The sequence below is a fragment of the Lissotriton helveticus genome, chromosome 11 (genome assembly GCF_964261635.1).
Source record: "Lissotriton helveticus chromosome 11, aLisHel1.1, whole genome shotgun sequence".
In the NCBI taxonomy this organism is placed as follows: domain Eukaryota; kingdom Metazoa; phylum Chordata; class Amphibia; order Caudata; family Salamandridae; genus Lissotriton; species Lissotriton helveticus.
In genome coordinates, this window is record NC_136072.1 from 10,206,848 (window position 1) to 10,220,591 (window position 13,744).

Sequence of the window (13,744 nt, forward strand, 5' to 3'; positions counted from 1 at the left end):
TTAGCTGGTATGTCCTAAACTAAATGTCCCTTACAGAGGCTGGATCTTCCATTTCTGATGGATCCTGTTGTGAGGGGGATCCCCTAGTGTTTTCTCTGCTCTTCTCAATTATCTTGAGTTTCTGAAGGATCATCCCATACAGGTTTTTAATTTGCACATTCAAGATCTGTTGTTCCCGGGCCTTCGTAGGTTGTTAGTTTTGACACTGCTGGGTACATTCCTTTATTCATTTCAACATTACCTTCCATTGGGAGTGGGTTTCCATTCATTAGAAGATATGTCAACACATTGTGCTCTTGTTTCTGTTCTTGATGAAGCTGATTTGGTGATACTGGAATTGGCAACAAGAGTTACAGATCACTAAGTGAGCCCAAACCGCCTCTATATTTTCCCCTAGTTCAGACTTTGAACTTCCCTCAGTTTTGTCTTATGGGGGGTGATTTTAGTTCTAGAACAATTTTTGTTTTTTATTAGTAGTATAGGCTCTTGCACGGTATCTGAGTCGCGTGGCATAGAACAAAGAATATTATTTTGTTATTTTAGGAAATCAAATCGCTGTGTAATTTTCTGAGATCTCTAGAACATACGGTCAATTGGAGAAATTAATGGATGATTATCTCTTGCTTATTTTGCTTTTATATTTGTTGTTGATTTTGAGAACTGGAGCCTTTTGTTTCTTTTTGTTATAATATGTGGGAGCCTTACCCTTCCTGACCTCATGACGTGGTATTTGTAATGTCAAGTGGAGTGTAGCAGATTTGTCCCTTAGCCACAATAGAGGTACTTGAAGGTGGGATTTTACTTTTCTATGCTTTTCTGGGCTCTACACACCCAATTGCTTCCAATTTCTTTGTTTCAGTGTATTTCTGCTCTTTTCCTGGGCACAGATTTCCAGTTTATTTTTATCTGCTGGTAGATGAAAAAAAGTTTTCCTGGGGGAGGTTTGATAACAGGCAGAGCTGCCTAGGTACCTCCTTCTCCTGTAGGAGAACTTAGGAGGGCACAAGCACACCTGCACCCTTGCTTTGTCACCTGGTTTGGACTACTGCTGTGCTGCCCAAGAGCTTTTGGGGGTGTGCAGGGTCGAAGTAACTGCTGTGTGGCCACCTACTGGCGGGATCTGCCGCAACGTCACAACTGGAGTCGACGTCCTTATATTGCTGCACTGCCCATGGGTTGAGGGTTCAAATGACTGCTGCCTGGCCACATCCAGGTGGGATCTGCAGCAGCGTAGAAACTGGGGTCAGCAGCACGTAGGTAGCTAGGGTCTTTTTGCTGGTCTCTTGTGGTATCTTGTGACCCGCAGTATTGGAGAGGGTTTAGGTCAATTTAGCTGGACTGCGGGGTTGGAGGTATACATTTGGTAGAGAAGGTGCTGCTGTGGTGCCGCGTTCTCCTATATTGCAAGGTCGGAGGTTATGCTGCGACGAACTCTGATGCATCTATTTGTATATTGCCCAAGGGCTGCGGAGTTGGATGATTGCTGCCTCTGTCTGACTCTTGCTAGCTCGTAGCAGCTAACCAGGTTGGAGGTGAGGGGTCCCACTCCTAGGGGCATATTATCAAGGAGCGGCGTTAAAATATCGCCACTTTAGCATCAGGAAACTGCAGCTTAAGTGGCGATAATGGGCTTGATAATACGCCCTTGAGAATTCCTATAGGAGCCCATGTTCTGGTTTCAACATGGGCTTCTATTGGAATTCTCAAGGGAATATTATCAAACACATAATCGCCACTTTAGCTGCAGTTTCCTCCCGCTAAAGCGGCGATAATTTTAACGCCTTGATAATATGCCCCCTAGGAGCAAAGCAGTCTCAGTCCAGGCTGTTATGCTGTTGAGGTGAGGGTGGTGGCTTGCAGTCAAATAAGGTAAATAGCAAGTCGAGCAAGGTTCACTGCACTGCAGTAACTGCAAACACAACAATGATGGACAGAATGTGGATCAATGTCACACATTCACCCCAGTCCAAAGATCTGGGCCCAAATCCATCGTTTTTCCACTCCACACCACCCTGGGTTAGACAATGGCGATATGCAAATCAGCGCTGACCCTGTGCCCCATGGGAACAGTACAGTCCGAACTACAAAAGCCATGTCCTTCCCAGAACGGAAACAAGCATCCGAGGACCGGCCCGGTTTCGAGGTAACACCTCTCTTCAGCCCGGCTAGCTTGATTCCAGTGGTGTGGAGTAACTGGGACTCACGTCTGAGCATCCCCAGTACACTTAGAGCGGTAACTGCAAACACAACAATGATGGACAGAATGTGGATCAATGTCACACATTCACCCCAGTCCAAAGATCTGGGCCCAAATCCATCGTTTTTCCACTCCACACCACCCTGGGTTAGACAATGGCGATATGCAAATCAGCGCTGACCCTGTGCCCCATGGGAACAGTCCAGTCCGAACTACAAAAGCCATGTCCTTCCCAGAACGGAAACAAGCATCCGAGGACCGGCCCGGTTTCGAGGTAACACCTCTCTTCAGCCCGGCTAGCTTGATTCCAGTGGTGTGAAGTAACTGGGACTCACGTCTGAGCATCCCCAGTACACTTAGAGCGGTAACTGCAAACACAACAATGATGGACAGAATGTGGATCAATATCACACATTCACCCCAGTCCAAAGATCTGGGCCCAAATCCATCGTTTTTCCACTCCACACCACCCTGGGTTAGACAATGGCGATATGCAAATCAGCGCTGACCCTGTGCCCCATGGGAACAGTCCAGTCCGAACTACAAAAGCCATGTCCTTCCCAGAACGGAAACAAGCATCCGAGGACCGGCCCGGTTTCGAGGTAACACCTCTCTTCAGCCCGGCTAGCTTGATTCCAGTGGTGTGGAGTAACTGGGACTCACGTCTGAGCATCCCCAGTACACTTAGCGCGGTAACTGCAAACACAACAATGATGGACAGAATGTGGATCAATGTCACACATTCACCCCAGTCCAAAGATCTGGGCCCAAATCCATCGTGTTTCCACTCCACACCACCCTGGGTTAGACAATGGCGATATGCAAATCAGCGCTGACCCTGTGCCCCATGGGAACAGTCCAGTCCGAACTACAAACGCCATGTCTTTCCAAGAACGGAAACAAGCATCCGAGGACCGGCCCGGTTTCGAGGTAACACCTCTCTTCAGCCCGGCTAGCTTGATTCCAGTGGTGCGGAGTAACTGGGACTCACGTCTGAGCATCCTCAGTACACTAAGAGCGGTAACTGCAAACACAACAATGATGGACAGAATGTGGATCAATGTCACACATTCACCCCAGTCCAAAGATCTGGGCCCAAATCCATCGTTTTTCCACTCCACACCACCCTGGGTTAGACAATGGCGATATGCAAATCAGCGCTGACCCTGTGCCCCATGGGAACAGTCCAGTCCGAACTACAAAAGCCATGTCCTTCCCAGAACGGAAACAAGCATCCGAGGACCGGCCCGGTTTCGAGGTAACACCTCTCTTCAGCCCGGCTAGCTTGATTCCAGTGGTGTGGAGTAACTGGGACTCACGTCTGAACATCCCCAGTACACTGAGAGCGGTAACTGCAAACACAACAATGATGGACAGAATGTGGATCAATGTCACACATTCACCCCAGTCCAAAGATCTGGGCCCAAATCCATCGTTTTTCCACTCCACACCACCCTGGGTTAGACAATGGCAATATGCAAATCAGCGCTGACCCTGTGCCCCATGGGAACAGTCCAGTCCGAACTACAAAAGCCATGTCCTTCCCAGAACGGAAACAAGCATCCGAGGACCGGCCCGGTTTCGAGGTAACACCTCTCTTCAGCCCGGCTAGCTTGATTCCAGTGGTGTGGAGTAACTGGGACTCACGTCTGAGCATCCCCAGTACACTTAGAGCGGTAACTGCAAACACAACAATGATGGACAGAATGTGGATCAATGTCACACATTCACCCCAGTCCAAAGATCTGGGCCCAAATCCATCGTTTTTCCACTCCACACCACCCTGGGTTAGACAATGGCAATATGCAAATCAGCGCTGACCCTATGCCCCATGGGAACAGTCCAGTCCAAACTACAAAAGCCATGTCCTTCCCAGAACGAAAACAAGCATCCGAGGACCGGCCCGGTTTCGAGGTAACACCTCTCTTCAGCCCGGCTAGCTTGATTCCAGTGGTGTGGAGTAACTGGGACTCACGTCTGAGCATCCCCAGTACACTTAGAGCGGTAACTGCAAACACAACAATGATGGACAGAATGTGGATCAATGTCACACATTCACCCCAGTCCAAAGATCTGGGCCCAAATCCATTGTTTTTCCACTCCACACCACCCTGGGTTAGACAATGGCGATATGCAAATCAGCGCTGACCCTGTGCCCCATGGGAACAGTCCAGTCCGAACTACAAAAGCCATGTCCTTCCCAGAACGGAAACAAGCATCCGAGGACCGGCCCGGTTTCGAGGTAACACCTCTCTTCAGCCCGGCTAGCTTGATTCCAGTGGTGTGGAGTAACTGGACTGCAGCCCAGTTCCATAGGAATGTTGGTCTCTCCTTAGAGTTCATGCCCCGATGACTCCCCCCACACGAAAGAACCAGGAGTCATGCCGGGGGCCCTGTTGGAGCCAGTATGTGCTATGTTGTGCTGCGTGGTCAGAGGAGAGGAGAGCCGGGGGCACACACAGGGAAATGGAGTTTAGCAATGGCGGTCGGGAACGCCGGAATAGACCCAGTCTGTTGCCACCTCTGCCCATGCCTACTCCTGGTGCCATCCTGTTAAATTCTCTGTCTGAGGCAGCCATTGGAGTGACACCAACAAACCGTCACCAGAAACTGGTAACCGGCAACAGCATCAGCAGCATCGGCAGCACCAGCACAGCTCAGTTCTCCTGCTTCCTGTTCCTGTTGCAGTGTGTCACATCTTCAGAGTCTATCAGTTGATCTCCAACTCATCCTCTGGCAGCTCAGTGTATGAAACATAGATGTGGTTCATACATATACAAAGATGCAAGTCAGAAGAAAACATTTATCATAAAAAGCAATGTATATAAGACTGAGATTTTGTGCTGTGTGAAATAAAACCCTAACCCACCAAGATTCTTACCTTTGAATTTCTGGCCGACATCATGGTATTATCCTCTTTGTCCAGCTGAGTAAATCTGCACCCTTAGGGCCCGATTCACAGAACTAACTTAAGACAAAATACTAAACTTACTACTTTTGGTATTCACAGAAGTTAGGATTTTGTCTTAAGTTTGTCTTAAGACAGACTTAAGACAAAATCCTAACTTAAGTCTGTCTTAAGTCTGTCTTAAGACAAACCTAAGACAAAATCCTAACTTCTGTGAATGCCAAAAGTAGTAAGTTTAGGATTTTGTCTTAAGTTGTTTTCTGTAAAACGGCCCCTTAGATTTTACATGGATGAGATACTGTCCTTAACAAACCACGTCCATCATCTATCTACCACCTATTTCTCACTGCTGTGTGTTCTGCAGAAAATCTTGCCTGTCTGTTCATCCCTTGGTAGTGCAGTCAACTATTGTGGGTCAATTGGACTATTGTAATCCATTGCTGTTCAACTCTCCTGATTCCATTTTGAGTTGGCGGCGGCAAATTAAAAATGCAGCAACCAGATTGGTGGTGTAATGGCATTGGCATTCTTCTGCTTCCCCGGCTTAGATGTTTAACACTGGCTTCCTTTAAATCTCTTTCCTGTGTTCAAAAGGCCTTTTTCCAGAACAGACCCCTTTTATCTTTAGCACAAGTTTGAACATTACCCACCTGTTTGCATGCTGCGCTCTTCTGAGACAGTCCTCATCATCTCAAAGTTTATATATGAACATTTATGGTTCATATCCTTTTAGGTTAAGGAGGCCGGTTCATGGCATACTCTTCCCTTATCTTGGCAAACATAACATTAGAAACTTACACAAGTGCTTTTAACCCCTTCCATGCTGCCGAGATTCTGCTCCTGTGCTGAAGATTTCAGCACGGGTGCGGTCATTAGGGCCCCAGCCGTCATCAGAACACGAGCGCTGTAGTGCATGACGGCCGGGGGCCGTCATCAGCATGCAAGGGGTTAATTTACAAAAGCTAATGAATGAATCTTCCTCATTCTCTTTACCTATTGAAAGTAATTGGAGTATTATTTAAAGGGGGGAGAACCCCCTTAAACTAATAGTCACATTCTTTGTTTAGATGAACAACTGGAGTCACTAAATAAGCCTGTGCTTATCCCTCTGGTAGCATGCCACAAAGCAGTCAGGCCTAACTCTGAGGTAAGGCATAAAGAAGTTATGCAGTACCGTCCTAAACAGTATTAACACATAAGAAAAATCCCAAACCAATGTAGAAAGAGACTATGTTAATTAATAAAATGATATTAAGGTGGCAAACATTGAATAAGTAGAAACAGAGATATGAATTTTTAAATCTTAAATTGAAAACGGTACCAAAAAATACCAACCACAGGTATCTGATCATGGTAGTCAAGGTCAAAGTCAAAAGTTAAGACTGCTGCAATGGGCTACCAGTCTGATACAGGGACAAGGTTTGTCTTGATGGACAGGTTACCTTCTAACTTATAAACTTTCATGGAGAAACGTGGTCATCAATGAGTTCTTGGCAGGGCAAACTCCAAGCTGGATCTGAAGCGAGGCTGAAGACCAGAGTCCCAGTGTTTCTCAGAGCAGTCGAAGTTCATGATAAGGACATCTCAACATTGATTGGATGCTGCTCATGTCAGTCCTGGTGAAGCCGTTCGTTCGGACTTCAAAAGTTTTCTTGATGTACATTCTTCTTCAGCAGGGAAAACCGGCAAGTTGAGGCTGAATGATGATTCAAGCCTGCAGCTTTGATAGAGATCCTGGTCTCTGTCCGTTCTCCAGGCATTAAGGGCCCGATTAGGATTGCGGTGAATCCGCATCCTCTGGGCCGGCGGAAGCCACCGCCGACCCGGAGGATGCGGATTCACCGCTGCGGTGAGAGAAAAGACCCCCCGCCAGATTAGGATGGCAGGGGGGTCATCTGCAGACGGGGAGACCGTCCGCCGCTTTTCCGCCGCGGTCCCACAGCGGAAAAGCTCTAATATGGTGGCGGTGTCTATCAGACACCGCCGGCCATATTTGGATGCATGGGGAAACATGCTTTTCCACGGCAGGTTTTCCGCTGTGGAAAAGCATGTGGTCTTTGGTCTTTGAGTGTCGGGAGTGGGGGGGGCACATGGGGGTACCTATGGTACCCCCCCAGCATTTACATGCACAAAGCGGCAGGCACCGCGCGGTGCCTGCCGCTTTGTGCATGTAAATGTTAAACAGGCATTTTTAACCTTGCGGCCGGTGCTGCTTCAAGCAGCACCGGCCGCAATGTTAAAAATACAGGATGTGACCGCCATGGTGGCAGTCACATCCTAATTCGCACGGAGGGACCGCCGCTGCCCCTGCGGACGGTCCCTCCACCTCTGGGGTGGCAGACGGACGCAGGTCCGTCCGCCATCCTAATAGGCCCCTCTGTTAGTAAAACGTTTCTTGTATTTAGGGGATGGAGGAGTACACTCTAAATACCAGGTAAAAGTCCTGGAGCTGTGAAGCACCACTTGGGGTTCAGGACTCACTCCAATTGGGGCCAGCAGCAGAGACCAGGGCAGGCATCATTGAAACTCATAAGCAGGGCAGTTGCAAAGATAGCGGCCTGTGGAAGCTTTGTTATAGACCTCTAGCTGAAACAGGAGGTCAGCCCACTGTACTTGGAGTGACATCTGAGGTTCTGAGTTCAAAGAAAGCAGGTTCAATGTTCCTTCCGGTTCTTCAGACTTCAGGACAGTTCTTCTTCTAGTTCTTCTCAGGGCCAGATGTGCTCTGAGGAGAGGTCGGTGGAGTCCACATTCACGCCGAGTGCCAGCTTATCGGTGGAAGGCATTCCTTTATCCAGACCCTAAACTGCTTTTGGTCAGTTTCTCCCCACCCACTGGGTTTGAAGCCAGCATGACTAGGGAAAAAACGTGGGGCAGACCCAGGTGTGAGCTTCATCTGCCAGTGACAGGGTAGGTCTCCTTTGACGCTCGGGAGTGGTTGGGCACAGCCCCCAGGCCTTCGTGTCTAGGAGGAAAACTCTATTGCATTGCCCTTTGTCCACTGTTAAGAGTAATTTGCATTTCACCACAAAGGGAGCCATCAGGGTCAAGTGATAGCTGGACAATAGCAGTAAAGAATGTTGGTGTTAGGCAGGAAAATGACAATATAAAGTCTGATTTGAGCATTAGGGTGAATTTTACAATATTGTTAGCATGAGTCCTTGACATATTTTTCTATGATTCCCCTTCTGGAATTAGCACTTATGCAGAGGTGTGGAATTTAGTCAAATATCAACTTGTCAGTGGGACAGTTTACTTCATAAATCAACTTGTCCTGTAACAAAATCCATTTGTCCTTTTGATGCTATGTAGTGCAGCAATATATTATGGCAGCAATCTCATTACATAAGAGCTCTGATAATAACCTCTTTGAATATGCCAGAGATTGTATTATAATATGGTATGATTACTATCAATTCCCTTATTTTGAAACCTTTCCACAGATTCACATACTTGGGCTGGAGGTAGCGGAAAGTAAAACTTCCCCATGGTTGGAATGCCCTTTTGAGTCTGTGTAAACCTACTAGCTTGCACAGTTTATAGGTTTTCATCAGCTTTTCTCTAATATATGTCCATATAGAGAAAGGTTGGAAATGTATCCTGACAAGGGCAGAAGTAAAGCTTCTTTCAGGGTTGGAAAAAAACATGGTTGGTGGGAAAGTGAACATTTTACTGCACAACAGATCTTGACTTGAGGAAATCTGCACATGATTATTTGTCAGTGCTGAAATGCAAGATTTTCTGAACTCCTTCTGTAAATTCTTGTGAATTCACAAAAGCCGTACATCTGCATTACTGCGAGGACGGGAAACAACCTTTACAACGCAACTTTTACAACGCACTACCATTACAACGAAACTTTTACAACGCAAAAACTTTTACAACGCATACCATTACAACGCATGTTTTTACAACGCAAGTACTTTTACAACGCATGCCATTACAACGTAAGTATTGGTAAGTATATAATTATATTTAATATTTTATATGTTTTTTTTTTTTTAAGTTTTCAGTTTTTGGGTAAAGGGGTATTTTTAGGGTTCAGGGTCAGTTTTCAGTTTTTGGGTAAAGGGGTATTTTTAGGGTTCAGGGTCAGTTTTCAGTTTTTGGGTAAAGGGGTGTTTTTAGGGTTCAGGGTCAGTTTTCAGTTTTTGGGTAAAGGGGTATTTTTAGGGTTCAGGGTCAGTTTTCAGTTTTTGGGTAAAGGGGTATTTTTAGGGTTCAGGGTCAGTTTTCAGTTTTTGGGTAAAGGGGTATTTTTAAGGTTCAGGGTCAGTTTTCAGTTTTTGGGTAAAGGGGTATTTTTAGGGTTCAGGGTCAGTTTTCAGTTTTTGGGTAAAGGGGTATTTTTAGGGTTCAGGGTCAGTTTTGGGTTTTTGGGGTACAGGGGTATTTTTAGGGTTCAGGGACAGTTTGGGGTTTTTGGGGTACAGGGGTATTTTTAGGGTTCAGGGACAGTTTTGGGTTTTTGGGGTACAGGGGTATTTTTAGGGTTCTGGGTTAATTTGGGTTTTTTTGGGGTACAGGGGTACAGGATAAAAAAAATTAAATTAATTAAATTAAATTAAATTAAATTATATTAATTACAATTAATTTAAAATAAAAAAAATATTATATACTTACCAATACTTACGTTGTAATGGTATGCGTTGTAAAGGTATTTGCGTTGTAAAAACATGCGTTGTAATGGTATGCGTTGTAAAAGGTTTTGCGTTGTAAAAAATTCGTTGTAACGGTATGCGTTGTAAAAGTATGCGTTGTAACGTCATACATCCGCGAGGACATATACCTGGGTGGACTTTTGTGACTTTCTTCAAGAATTGGACCCCTATTTAAATCGGGCATTTTGTTTTTATAGAAATTCTATCTCTATATCTACCGGATGGCTTCACTTTGAGTGTCAACATTCTGTTCTTTCACAAGGATCATATTGGCATGCAAAGTAGTTTTGTTCAGTGTCAGGAACTGATGTGGCAATGAGTGTTTTGAGACCAAAATATTTTTGCTTTTGCCAAAGTTTGTTATAATTACGAGAGCCTGACATCTCACACAGCAATAAAGTTTCACAAAACCCATGTGAAAAAAGACACGCATTAACATAACCAAAAGACAGACCACCAATATCATACCTGTTGACTTTGCCAATGCTTGTTTATTTTCATGTTTCCCATAATTATATTGCAACTAGTTACACTTATTTTGCATTATGAATATTTGTTGGAAATACTAGCATGCATCAACACGTTGCTAAATGATGCTTCAAAGAAATGGCACCTGAAATTTCCTAGTAATCTAGCAAAACCTTTTTTTGACTAGTTGCAGTTTTTTGTATGATTATCTTATTTTGAAATCAAATAATCCCCAATGTTGCTTTCAAGCTTTTGCATATATTATTTGCACCTAGTCAGACAGCATCCTGAAAGCATTATGGGCCCGATTCACAAAACTAACTTAAGACTAAATCCTAAACTTACTACTTTTGGTATTCACAGAAGTTAGGATTTTGTCTTAAGTTTGTCTTAAGACAGACTTAAGACAGTCTTAAGACAGACTTAAGACAAAATCCTAACTTAAGTCTGTCTTAAGACAAACTTAAGACAAAATCCTAACTTCTGTGAATACCAAAAGTAGTAAGTTTAGGATTTTGTCTTAAGTTAGTTCTGTGAATCGGGCCCTATATGTTGCCTTATAGCGTTAAAATTTGCAAACGTGTGTACACAGTTTTATACTGGAACCACTGTCAGCAGTGCGGTCTGAGTTTACATTTCCTTAAAGCACAAACCCTAATAATAAAGCTTTGTATTAATGAACCAATATTACAAATTCTAATCCTATTAAGATTAGGGCACAAATATTATTTTAACTGCAGAAGCATAGGGTGGTAGCTTAATCTGGCAGCCAAATGTTTTGTGCTGCAGGGCATTGTACCTGTGTCCCAACACAAAATAAAATTAAAAAATTTTGTCCTTGACCCCAAACTACATGTCCTGGGCGTTGGGCTACAGGAATTCCACACCCCTGTTAAATGTAATGTAATAGTGTAAACAAGTGTTAACCTTGCCATAGTGAAAAACATCTTTGAAGCGTTTTCACTTCCAAGACATGTAAAACATTAAATAGACATGTTCCACTTTTGAAAGCACCTTATTTATGGATTTTGCAGGCCTCACTTAGGGAGAACTCATACGCATTAAAAAAGAATGTTTAGGCCTGGGGTTTATTTCGCCCAGTCAAAAAGACACCTTTAAAGCTTCCCAGCTAGGCTGAAGAGCAGACTGGAGACATGTTTCATAGTGAATGTTGTATAGTGCTACTTTAGTGGGTGGCACAACAGTGGTGCAGCTCAGTGGTAGATTTACAGGGCCTGGTACATGTGGTACCATATACTAAGGACTTAAAAGTAAATTAAATTTGGCAATGGGGCAATTTATACATGTTTTAAAAGGAGATCACAAGCACTTTGCCACTGGTTAGCAGGAGTGAAGTGTAGAGAGTCTTCAGTTCAGCAGAAATGGGTTTAGCATAAGAAGGCAAACATCAGGGGGGATGCCAAACAAAAGATGGTAATCTCCAACACATATGTAGGTTCACACTTTAGTAATCCAAAGAGCCACACAGATCACAAGAGCACAATATTGTCTATCAGCAACAGAGACATATATTTTTTGCCTAAAATATCAGTTTTCTTTTAAGAGCCTAGCTCTTCAGGAAAGGATAAGGATTGCAAGTAGAACTTCTGACTTGGAATGTTTTAAGCTCAACTTTACTATTTTGTTGCATCTGCTGTTGCGCCAATATTACATTTTGAATGCAAAAATTAACGTCCAGGCATATCAAAATCAGCCACAAAAAAGGTGGTGGGAGGATGTTTGCAAGAAGTCTAACCACTGGCACTCAGGGATGGACCCAACCTATTGTTCTTTCCCCCCCATGCCACCTAAGAATAGACCCAGCCGTATGCCAACGGGTCTTAGTCGAGTGATTGCAGAAGATTAGGCTTATCGCAAAGGGTTATATTTGGTACCACAATCAGTAATAAATATAAAAAATATATGATGACACACAAAGCAAAAGTTTCACAAATGCAAGCTCACTTGATTTAAAGATTAGTTGCTTTATAAAAACAGACTCAAAATGCCATAGAAAAGGTCAAATCCCACACGGAACTTGGACTCTTACTGCTGAGTGTGTGTGGGACTGTCATTGGTTAATCACCACTCTCCTCACACATTTACCACTAAAATCAAGTTTGTAGCAGGCCCAGTGCCCATAACAAACCAGGGCAAAGATGTGTGCTGGGACAAAAGCAGTGTGTAGCACCCATACAAGGGAGACACAAGAATTGCCCTGCCATCCAGTTTGCCACCTTTCAAGTGCACCAGTGTTTTACATGTGCTTCGGGCAGAGCTGTCAGTCAGGATTTGACACTGGTGTACCAACAGGATGCCCACAGTCCCACACTTGATATTGTGCTGCGCTCAAAAGTGTTATCCCTGCCTATTTAGGTTTATCTGTTGATCAAGCTGTCCGATTGTGAAGCTCATGGGAGGAATTTCACACTTCGTCCACACCTCATTCAGGCCAAGTACAGGCATGGAGTTGAGATAGCTTAATGCCAACTAGCCCTCTGAAAGCTCAGGAAGGTTAAAGGTAAGTTCCTAAAAGTTACTTTTTCAATATATTTATTAAAAATTAGAATTCACTGTTAGATTATTATTATTGTTATTATTAAGCAGATTTGTACCGCGCATAGCTGCCCCAGCAACGGGGCGTCCCAGCGCTACCTCCACATTACCCGTATATTGTGACAGCCCGGGAGAGGCAAGAGAGTTACGCTGGGAAGAGCCAGGTCTTTATGCCTTTCTGGAAAGATAGATGATCTCCAAGCCCTTTAATAGCAGCTGGAAGGGAATTCCAGAGTCTCGCTACCATAACTTTAAAAGAACGACCACCAGCTCTGGCTCTCAGAACTCTGGGGGTGCATGCCAACGCTTGGTCCGCTGACCGCAGGCAGCGCCTTGGGGCATACGGTGTTAGGACATGCGGTTTTAATTAAATAAAAATTAGTTTTTTAAATGGCATCTGTAGCAACATACATGCCAAACATTGTACATTAAAGTGTATAATCAATGCTTAAAAGTTTTATTTGTGCCAGTTTCAACCCGACTAGTAGCAATGTCATCTGGGTTCTAGTCCCCGGGGGAATCTACCTTTTCTGATGTCACACATGTTCCCTTTTTAAATATTTTGCACCCTACCATGTGGGTAGCAAGGTTTACCTAGGGGTACCTAACTTAATATTAAAAATCAGGTTTAGCAACCTGTCAAAAGATTGATTTTTACAGGTCTGTGCAGGTTTCAGTTCCTGAAATCAAGCTATGCAGGGTAGGCCTAAATCCTTGCTTTTACTGCAACTGTATTGGATGGTAAAGACCACAAGTATTTAACTTTGAAGGCCGTAGACATTTTTTGAAGAAGTATTCTACTGCCTTACATGGATTGTGTATATGCCAATCATTGCTAAGCTTATCTAATCATACCTAAAGAAAGAACACAGTCAATGTACTCTGTTTATATCATAGGTAACAGTGCACAGAGTTCTAAGCGCAGCAGAAAAAGGAAAAATCTGTGTTGACCAT

At 44.2% G+C, this 13,744-nt stretch overlaps 1 protein-coding gene across 1 annotated transcript in view; it reads left to right on the forward strand.

Annotated features, from left to right (window-relative positions):
* Positions 1-13,744, forward strand: part of LOC144792084 (putative cation-transporting ATPase 13A4) — a 439,619-nt gene that overhangs the window by 414,216 nt on the left and 11,659 nt on the right. The window lies entirely within an intron of this gene.